Raw genomic sequence first — 9,839 nt, 5'->3', positions numbered from 1 at the left:
CTCCGAAAGGCACTGACAGCCAATCAATGATAGTCAGAGAAGTGGCAAGAAAAATAAGAAGAGGAATGTGTCATCATACTGATAATAGAGGCGATATTTGCCACTTTTCTCTGATAGCTCTATCCCAAGCCCTGAGGACTCAGAGCTCTTAGAGGATTTAGGAGTGAAAGTCCTGTAAGAAGAATGCACCACCACCAAGCTGCTTGAGTCTATCTATCCCTGGAGAAGAAGAAGAGCTTTGAGTCCATACAATATTGATGTTGTAGACTTGAGTGTTGAGTTTGTGAGGTTTTTTAAAATTTTTATTTATTTTTGGCTGCGTTGGGTCTTCATTACTGCGCCTGGGCTGTTCTCTAGTTGCGGAGAGTGAGGGCCACTCTTTGTTGTGGTGCGCAGGTTTCTCATTGCGGTGGCTTCTTTTGTTGCGGAGCACGGGCTCTAGGCGTGCGGGCTTCAGTAGTTGTGGCACTTGCGGCTCACTGGCTATAGAGCACAGGCTCAGTAGTTGTGGTGCACAGGCTTAGCTGCTCCGTGGCATGTGGGATCTTCCCAGACCAAGGCACGAACCCACGTCCCCTGCATTGGCAGGCAGATTCTTAACTACTGCGCCACCAGAGAAGCCCTGAATATAGAGTTTTAATAGACCAAAGTGCCTGAAAAATGAATAGACTCTAACCAAGATGCAATAAGAGATGGGAAAAGCAGTTTACAACATAGTAATTATTAAGGACAGTTAGTGAAAAAAATGTAAACTCATATTTTTACTTCTATGAGTCTATATTCTTCAATAACCTGTTACAGGTATGTGAAAATCTGGAAAGCCCATTCAATTTGTATGTAACAGATTACATTAGCTCTGAGTATAACAGACAGGAGCACGATGTCCCTCTGTTGAGCTGAAGGACCATGTTCTTTCCTCCAGCCTTTTACTTATTTCCAGCAATAGTTCTTTTAAAAACTATTTTCTTATTGCAAAATGAAGGAAATAAGGCTCAAGTTAAAAGGGGTAAAATCATTTTTCATTTTCTAAGCAGTGCTGGAATGACTAGTGCTATTATAAACACAAGAAATGAGTTCATGCCTTCATGATCTTAAAGTATATAAATGTAATCAACATTTTTCCTTTCAAAGGTAAAAAAAAAAAAAAAGAAGGTAGGAAAGATTCAGAGAAGTGATTTTCTTTTGTAATACAAGCTATTTGCCTTGCTGTCATAGTCAGCTGCTTCACTCTTATCCATCCACCCTCTTGAACCTTCTACAGAAGCTTTCTGGGTTGGAGCAACACCCCAAAGATTGATGGAGGGTATGGGTTAACAATTCTGTGAGCTGTTCCAACTCTGACAGTGGAGATTTACATAGGTATTTTTCTCTGAAAGATTTTAGAATAATTTTTAACATTCAGAACCTAAGAAAAGATAGCAAAACAATTATCAGACCATTATGCAATCATGAAACAGTGTGCTCTATTGATTTTGAGTTTCTTTATATCCTTTTATTTTATACTCTCTCTCTCTCTCTCTCTCTCTCTCTCTCTCTCTCTCTCTCTCTCTCTCGTTTTCACTCTGTGTAGAAGACATATCTATTATTTACCCATATTCATTTCTCCTTTCCTTCTAGGCACTTTGGAAAACCAATGGGTTGGAAGAGAAGTGATAATATGTCATATCTGTGTGGAAATATTTCCGTTGACAGTGCAAGACGCCCAAGCACTCTCTTTCCTTGAAAACGCATGTTGAGAAGGAGGTGCCGAAAGCTCAAAGCAGCCTGGATTCCTGAACAACCATATTCAAGGCAGCTAAACTGGCTTCCAGTGATCAAGAAATAAACTTTTTGTACAGTCAAGTCCCAGATATTTTACTTTTCTTTGTTAACTGCAATATACCCTAGCCCATCCTGATATACTCACTCTTCATTATGTATTTCCCCACTTTGGTTTTTGTTATTTTAATTTACGCATATCATTAGGCATTTCTTCATGTTACTAAACATGCTTCATTGGCCTTCAAATTTTAACTTGTCAAGTGTACATATACAAAGATAGACAAGCATAAATGCTATGAAGAACCAGTTTCATTGGAATATAAAGCAAGCAGGAATCTTGTCAATTCATTTTGAACTGTGGTGCTCACTAGGGGATATGGTAAGTACCAAGCTACTGCTGCTTGAGAAAGATGCCTTCCTCTGGCTGAGTAAATTCAAGGTATGTTTATGGGAAAAACATACACACCGAAATCAGAGAAACTCAGTTTTTAATTCCACTTCTACCATCACAAGTTCTTTGACCCTGAGTAATGCTAAGCTATTTCAGCCTTGGGAAACATCTGCGAAATGGAGAAATGATATATCTAATTTGGAGTTTGGGCGTGATTAAAGATAGCAGATGCAAAAATATTTGGCATAGAGTTGATAGTCAAGTCAGTAAAGGATAAATATTACTACTGTCATATGCTGTTTTCTTGATAAGATTTTGGAAATTCACCAGGTGCTGGAGGATTCAGGGATGAAAACAAGGGTCTTAATGACATCCCTCTGTTCTCCATCTTGATGTCACCTTCTGCTCAAGTATACTGATTCCCCAAATCCTGCCAGGGGTTTGTTTGTTCCAAAATATATCTACTTAGGTAAATGAAGAGAATCACAAGCCAGTATTATTCTCAGGATAATAATAATCTTATTTGGGCAGGCAGCACATTTGAATTCCTGGGTTGGTATTTATTTCTCACTTCACACACTGTTCATGTTCCTGACATTTGACATGGGATAAGCTTGTAAAGTGTACTATGTATCAGGAAAGCAAAGTAGGAACACATTTCCAACCATGTAAGGCACCTGGACTGAGTTTGGTTAGGGATTAGTTGGTATACAATCTCTTAAGTGTCTTCAGGGAGAGGCAGTGTACATTATATTTGGATATATGGGTTCACACCCAAAGTCTGTCATTTACAATCTGTGTGACTAGACAAATCATTTTGCCTCAGTTTTCCCATGAGACTGGGAAGATGGTAAAGCTATGCATATCATAGATTTGCTGGAGGATTAAACAATTATATACTACATCTTTAGGACAATGCTTGGTACCTAATAGTTGCCATGTACATGTGTCTACAATCACTATTATGATGAGAGATACAGTAAAGCGTTGATCATTAATTAGTTTTCTAGAACTTTTGTTCTCAATTGTATTATCTGTTTGAGTCATATTATTTCTCATGAAATTAATGAGAGACTCCTCCAGGGTTATGGGCCTCCTCAGCTTTTATTCCTACTTTAGGGAACAGGAGAAGCTGTCTAGAAATAATGTAAGTAAAAGAAGATACTTAGAGAGAATGGCCAATGGCAAATGTCAAGGTTTTGTAACAGCCCAGAAATACAGATGTTTCTTAACTCTCAAAATTTAAAATTAACTAATGGCCATATACAGCCGCTGGAAACAATAGGGAAAGTTTGAAGTTCTCAGGCCCAGCCTGTTCTCTGCTTGCATGGAGTCAGTGGAGAAGTGGTTAATTATGCAGGAAGGGGAGAGAAGATCATAGTAGGCTGGGAACGCACAGGAGGGGTTCTAGGCCTGCTAGCCGTGCTGTCAGCTGAAGAACCAAAACCACCAAGTAAGTTCTAAGTTAAGGCAAATATGTCATGAGCTGTCTACGTCTGTAATCAAAAAAGCCAGCCAGTAAGTCAAGAGAGATGGGATACCTCCTGAGTCTGAGGATCTAAATTAGTATCTAGGAACTGACAGGGAAACATCACAGAGCTCTCTGGAACCTTGTTATAAGCAGGTAAGAGAAGTAGCTGGTAGTACTGGTCTGACAGCAGCCCTTTTTCGATAAATTAGTTCATATATTTAAACATTAATTAAGTACAGAATATATGCCAGGCCCATTGATTATGTAAAGAAATCATGGTAGAGACAGGATGGAATTTAAGAGTAAGATGTAGGACTTGGTGACTGATTAGATGGGGGTGGTGAAGAAGGAGAGGTGAAGGAAACTTCTAAAGTTTTGTGGACTCTAAAAAGTTCTAGCTTAGGAAGAATGATGAGTTTTTAGTTTCGGATACTATGCACTTGCAAGACCATTAGAATGTGATTTTTACACCATTTAAAGACCTCTATAAATGGAATAAGGAAGGCAGAAACCTAGTGTTAGTGGTTTGAGAGAAATGGGAGGTAAGGAAGTGGAGATAATGCTTATAGTCTATTCTTACAAGAAGATTATGAAGGAAGACACAGCAGGTACTATTATTATAATGAGACATGTGGTCAAGAAAAGATTTTTTTAATGGAAAAATATTTTAATAGCCTAGTGAAAAGAATAAATCAGGAGGGAAAGATTCAAAGAAATGATGAACCATTGGCTCCAGAAGAGTCAGGGGGTTCAAATCAAGCTTGGAAGAATGAGCGTTTAGCCAGAAAAGGGAAACCTCATTATCTGGGATTAGAGAAAAGCAGTTCTTTCTACAAGGGATGAGATTTGTTCTGGTCCTAAAATCAGATGGACGGCAGTTATAGAGAGAGAATATTTTGGCTAAAAATAAAGGTGAACATAATGATTTTTAATATTGTCAAAAGTATAATGGATCATCTAGAGTGGCTGTATGTTATTTTTGACTGGAGATAGGCAAGAAACAGCCAAGTGACCATTTATCAGGAATGTTTATGCATTTGAGATAGAACAGCTCATTCCAATGACCCAGTCCAATGCTGATTCTCTGGTTTGTAGAATTTGTTTTACACACTTGCTTTCTAGTCTAACACTATCCTGGACATTTTTCAAAGTCCTAGAGAGCAGGTAAATATTGATTTTAAATTAAGCTTTAGGAACACTTTAAATCCCATGCTTGTCTCTGATAGAACAGGGAGAAATGTGTTTTCACCTTTAAATGACGAAGAAATGAAAGTAGCAATAAACCTAAATTTGGCCATGTGGATCTCTTTAATGCCATACAAATTTGAGGATACATTCTTCTGGAACTTTTTGAATAATGGAGTTCAGATCACAGTTGTCAGGTGAAAAGAAAATTATGATTATTCTATTATGTTTTATAACAGAGATGATGGTCATGGGGTGGGGAAAAGGGATCGGCATGTGTAATGACTGTTGAAATATCAGTCATTAGCTTATAACCAGCACAATGTAGAAGAAGAATCGCCTCTCCCATTCTGGTGAACACATTTGTCTTAGTACAACTAACAATTATCTTAATACTACTGACAACTAAGAAGTATTTTACTTCTAAAAAAATAACAATTAATTTCTCAAATTGTAAATATTTAATTAATCCAACCTAATGATTTCTGCTCAAATACATTTGTCAGTGACAATGGATAAAAATAAGCAATACTGTATGCGAGCCAAACGGGAACAACATATTACTGTGATAGTATAAGAAGTACAGATATTTTACTTCCCCTTTAATTCCATGTTTTATTCAGTGACTCTACAGTATTCTGTAGTTTCCTAGCCCTTCCACTGAATTTACGAGTCAAACAGATTCTGCAGACAAAACACCCCCCTTCCACCATCTGCCTCTATCTTTATTCATGTTAGGAACACTTTGAAAATAATTTGCTGAGTAAGGACACATGGGAAACCATGGACATTTCACAACCACAGATGACTAGCCCTGACATCAGACAATTCCCAGACACACAAAAGGGAGATGGTCAGATTTAGCAAATAAAAATACAGGACATCCAGTTAAATTTGAGTTTCAGATAAACAATGAACTTTTAAAAATAGAACTAAGTCCCAAACATTGCATGGGAGTACATTAAAAGTTACTTTGTACTAAAAAAAATTATTTACTATATTCAAAGTTATTCATTAAATTACTTCATTTTAATTCATTAAATTTCGTATTATAATGCACTAACATTATTTTGTACTAAAAATTATTCACCATTTAATCTGAAATTCAAGTTTAACTTTGGCATTCTGTATTTTATATGGCAATCCTCTACAATGGCATTTTGTAGTGGTTATGTCTTCCTCTCCTATCTGATACTGAATTCCTTTATGGTAGGAATAGAGTAATTCATACTTGGATGGTCATCACCTAAAGCAATGCATGATACATAATGGATATGCAATAGAAATATGTTGAATGAATGAATGAATGTCAAGGATGAATTTTAAAGAACCAATAGAAATAGAGATAGATAGATAGATAGAGTTATAGATATTTACTCTCTAGTTTATTTTGTTGGCATAGCTCAACAAAATAATGTATTATTGGTACCAGCTAATGGAAGAAATTTTCACATATTCAGGTAGGAGGAAATCATTCTGGCTTACATATGGTTTGGGTTGAATTTTATGCTACCTAGAAAAGTCTGTCTTATGGCCGGTCAAACATGCATTATACATCTGCTTTAGCCATTAAAGAAAGAATGCATGTAAAAATCAAAACGGAGTAACTGTGGTTCAGGTATTCAAAATCGAGCCACGTGGCTATTGTGGATGTGGTTTCAGACACGTTCCTGCATCACTGAGAACTTGAATTTTCTGCACTGCATCAAACTCAAAGACACCACCAGCCATTTTCAAAACAATATCTGCTAGCAGCCGCCAGCTGCAACCTTGTGGTCTCAAGGTCTCCCCCTGTAACTATGCAACATTCTCAGACCCCAACCAATCCCTGCTCAACAAGCACCCTTACTCCTTGCTGGTTCCAATCCCAATTCTGGACAAATAACTTATGTAATTTTGTGGGTTTTGCCTCTAAAAGCCTCCCCCATTTTGTAGTCTGGCAGAACACAGTTCAAGTGCTTCTTGAATCTGTGTCTTCCAGGCTAGAGTCCTCAGTCTGGCTCAAATAAAACTCTCTTCTTGATATAAATTGTTTATTGCTTATTTGCATTGACATTAAAAGAGTGAAACCAGAGTTCCAGCCCCACCAGGGTTACTCCTTTGGCAACTGGCATGAGCAACAGCACAGCTGTTTTTCTCTTTCTGGCTACAGCTATGGCTATGCAATAGATGGAAATGGACACAACCTTCTTCTGCACACGAGAACTCTGGATGTCTGCCTGAAACTTTGGTTATGTTTGAGGAAGCCACAGCTCTGGCTGAAAACTAAAATGAAGACCCACTGGAAGATCCAAATCTTCATTTGAACATTGAGGAACTAAACAAAGAGCTTATGGTGAAAAGTGAAGAACTCTATGACTCTCTCATGAATTGCCACTGGCAGCCTCTAGATAGAGTTCACACTAAAGTCCCAGATGAGACCCCCAAGAAGCAAGATGTTCATTAAGCTACCCAATATCATATTAATTGTATCCTGTTTTGTTATTATTTTTGAAAAAAAAAGTATTCTTCCAGGAATGTACTGAACTCTGTATGTAAATACAAATTTCCAGGACTTATATGTGATCGACATGAAACAGCATACTGTAAATAAACTTTACCAGCACACCTACACACAAAACATACCTTGAATATATATTAAATAAATAATATAAATAATATGTATAAATATAGAGAGAATATATCTATATCTATTTATACATGAATAAATAGGTAGATAGATTGATTCAGCCTGTGAATGGAGGCATGTGATTTTATGGGTTTATAACTTTCAATGGCCAATGTATATTGATCAGGTAACACATCTCAGAAATGGCCATGACCCCCATAAAATTGTGCAATGTGAGTTACAATGTTTCTGATGTTCCCGCCCTTCTGATGGCTTCTCTTCCACACCTGGGCTGTTGCAAGGCCCTAGTTTCCAAGGACTGAACTTCCTAAGGCTCCTATTCCTTTGCCCTCCTCAGGACTATTAGATCCACTGATTTGGTCCTGCAAAGCAGTTTTCCATTGCTATCACTCAGTCGTGTAGAATTGGTTTCCATCCTGCTCCCCATACAAACTTCAGCAGCAGCTTGACTACTCTCTCATGGTGGCTTTTGTTACCTTCCCAGGTAACTGACAGTACTTTTAACTGTGAGAATGGGATAAGCAGAAACCACAAGATCTACCTGCCTGCTCCGGACGCGCAGGCTCAGCGGCCATGGCTCACGGGCCCAGCCGCTCCGCGGCATGTGGGATCTTCCCGGACCGGGACACGAACCCGTGTCCCCTGCATCGGCAGGGGGACTCAACCACTGTGCCACCAGGGAAGCCCTACCTGCCCTTTTTATCAGAGTAACTTTGATTTCAACAGTGCCGTTGTTTCATGATCTAACTCAAAAAAGTGACTAGTGGTGTGACTTTGGGGCCAAGTAAGAGGGGAGTTAGGGTAAATTTTGTTACTGTTGGGTTATTCTGGCAGTCTAATGAGGTAGATTTGATCATCGAGACCTCCTAGAGCACCATACATGCCCCCGAGCAAACCTAGCTTCTAAACAGATAAAGTTCTTGGAAGCATCTTTTGTGGTTACCTGTTGCTTAGCATTTCAGGTATAAGCTCCTCCACTAGGAAATCAAAGTTCCCAGGGTCTGACCCCACTCAATCTGCTCAAACTTAATTCATGTAGTTTTTATAGCATGAAACATCTGCTTCTTTCCTTCTTGTCTCCAACCCCTTTGACATCAATTGTTTTCCGGCCAGTCCTTCCCGATTAACTACACATCTCTAGGAAAATTTCTCTGCCTACTCTAGTCCATATTAAACACTTTTCCTGACCTTTCAGTGCATTTCTAGTTTATATACACACTTCTTCCTATGCAAGCAAAATTTTTCTTCCAAAGTGGAAACTCACATGAGCAATCATCAATCTTATAAAAGATCATAATTCTTATAAAAATTGCAGCATTTCTATTTTTATTCACAGGAAGAATAAGATCCAGGGTCACTTTCTTAATATTTATATGTATTCCTGAATAAACATTCTATATAGATTTGAAATTTATTACACGACTGTAATCAATTTCTGAAGCAACAGTAAATTGCATCATTAGCTCTGCATATTTAACTTAGTGTTCAGAGGCTGTGGATATTAGGGAGAACTGGTAGTAACACTCAAAATACATTCAGAACCCAATTTTGTATGTGATTAAGCTTTCTTTAAAAATTTAAAGCTAAAAAACTATTTATGAGACAAGTACAGGACACAGGAGTACACACTGTACAGATAACCTACATCAAATGATTGCTGAGAATACAGGGATAATTCCAGAACTTGACTTTCTGTGCCTTAGAGTGGACTCCTGAAAGGCGACAAACGGGGTCTTATATAAGTATACAAATAGAAAGCACATAGAAACAAGCACGTACAACGCGACGTTTCCAGCTCTGAGGCAGTACAAGGCATGTGTTATACCTCTTTTGTATATCCTGCAATCGAGCGATTAAAAAATCTTCCCTTGCGACTCTGTGCAAGGAGGCACTCGGGTAGTTCGGTGCCTCCAGAAGGACCACGGCAGAGTTGAAAGTTCCTCCCGGCAGTTGTGCACAGCAGGACAATTTGATTGGAGTCTGGGGCAGGGGCAGGGTCTGACTGGTCACAGTCAGGGCCAGAGATTATTGGCAGTCAACTGCCCTGAAGGAAATGTGGTCTGGAACTACTCTGGTGCTTTGGAAAATGGAAAGAAAGTGGAAAGGGGAACCCAGGTTACCCAGGCGACTCTACCACTTTCTGATTGTACCCACTTAGCATAGGCGGGCAGGAAAACAATCAAATGAAAAACATTTCCAGGGGTGAACTCCAAAGGTGAATCTCTGGCTGTGCGGGACAACCGGGATCGGGCCTCCTCTTCCAAAGGGATGAAGGAGTCTTAATGAAGAGACATTTTCTCCACGAAGATTCTAAACCCCAGCGGGTTCCACAAACTCCGGGGCAGCGAAGCTACTAGCAGGGGCCAGGGGGGAGGGGGTGTCCCTCTGTGAGTTGCTACCCC

The 9,839-nt window shown here is 39.0% G+C and overlaps 1 pseudogene; it reads left to right on the top strand.

Annotated features, from left to right (window-relative positions):
- Positions 1–4,158: 4,158 nt before the first annotated feature.
- LOC112408209 (putative uncharacterized protein C6orf52 pseudogene) lies at positions 4,159–7,254 on the top strand (annotated as a pseudogene).
- The last annotated feature ends 2,585 nt before the right edge of the window (positions 7,255–9,839 follow it).

The sequence above is a fragment of the Neophocaena asiaeorientalis genome, unplaced genomic scaffold (assembly GCF_003031525.2).
Source record: "Neophocaena asiaeorientalis asiaeorientalis breed wild unplaced genomic scaffold, Neophocaena_asiaeorientalis_V1.1 scaffold116, whole genome shotgun sequence".
Classification (NCBI taxonomy): Eukaryota; Metazoa; Chordata; class Mammalia; order Artiodactyla; family Phocoenidae; genus Neophocaena; species Neophocaena asiaeorientalis.
This window is presented reverse-complemented; position numbering and strand designations above follow the sequence as displayed.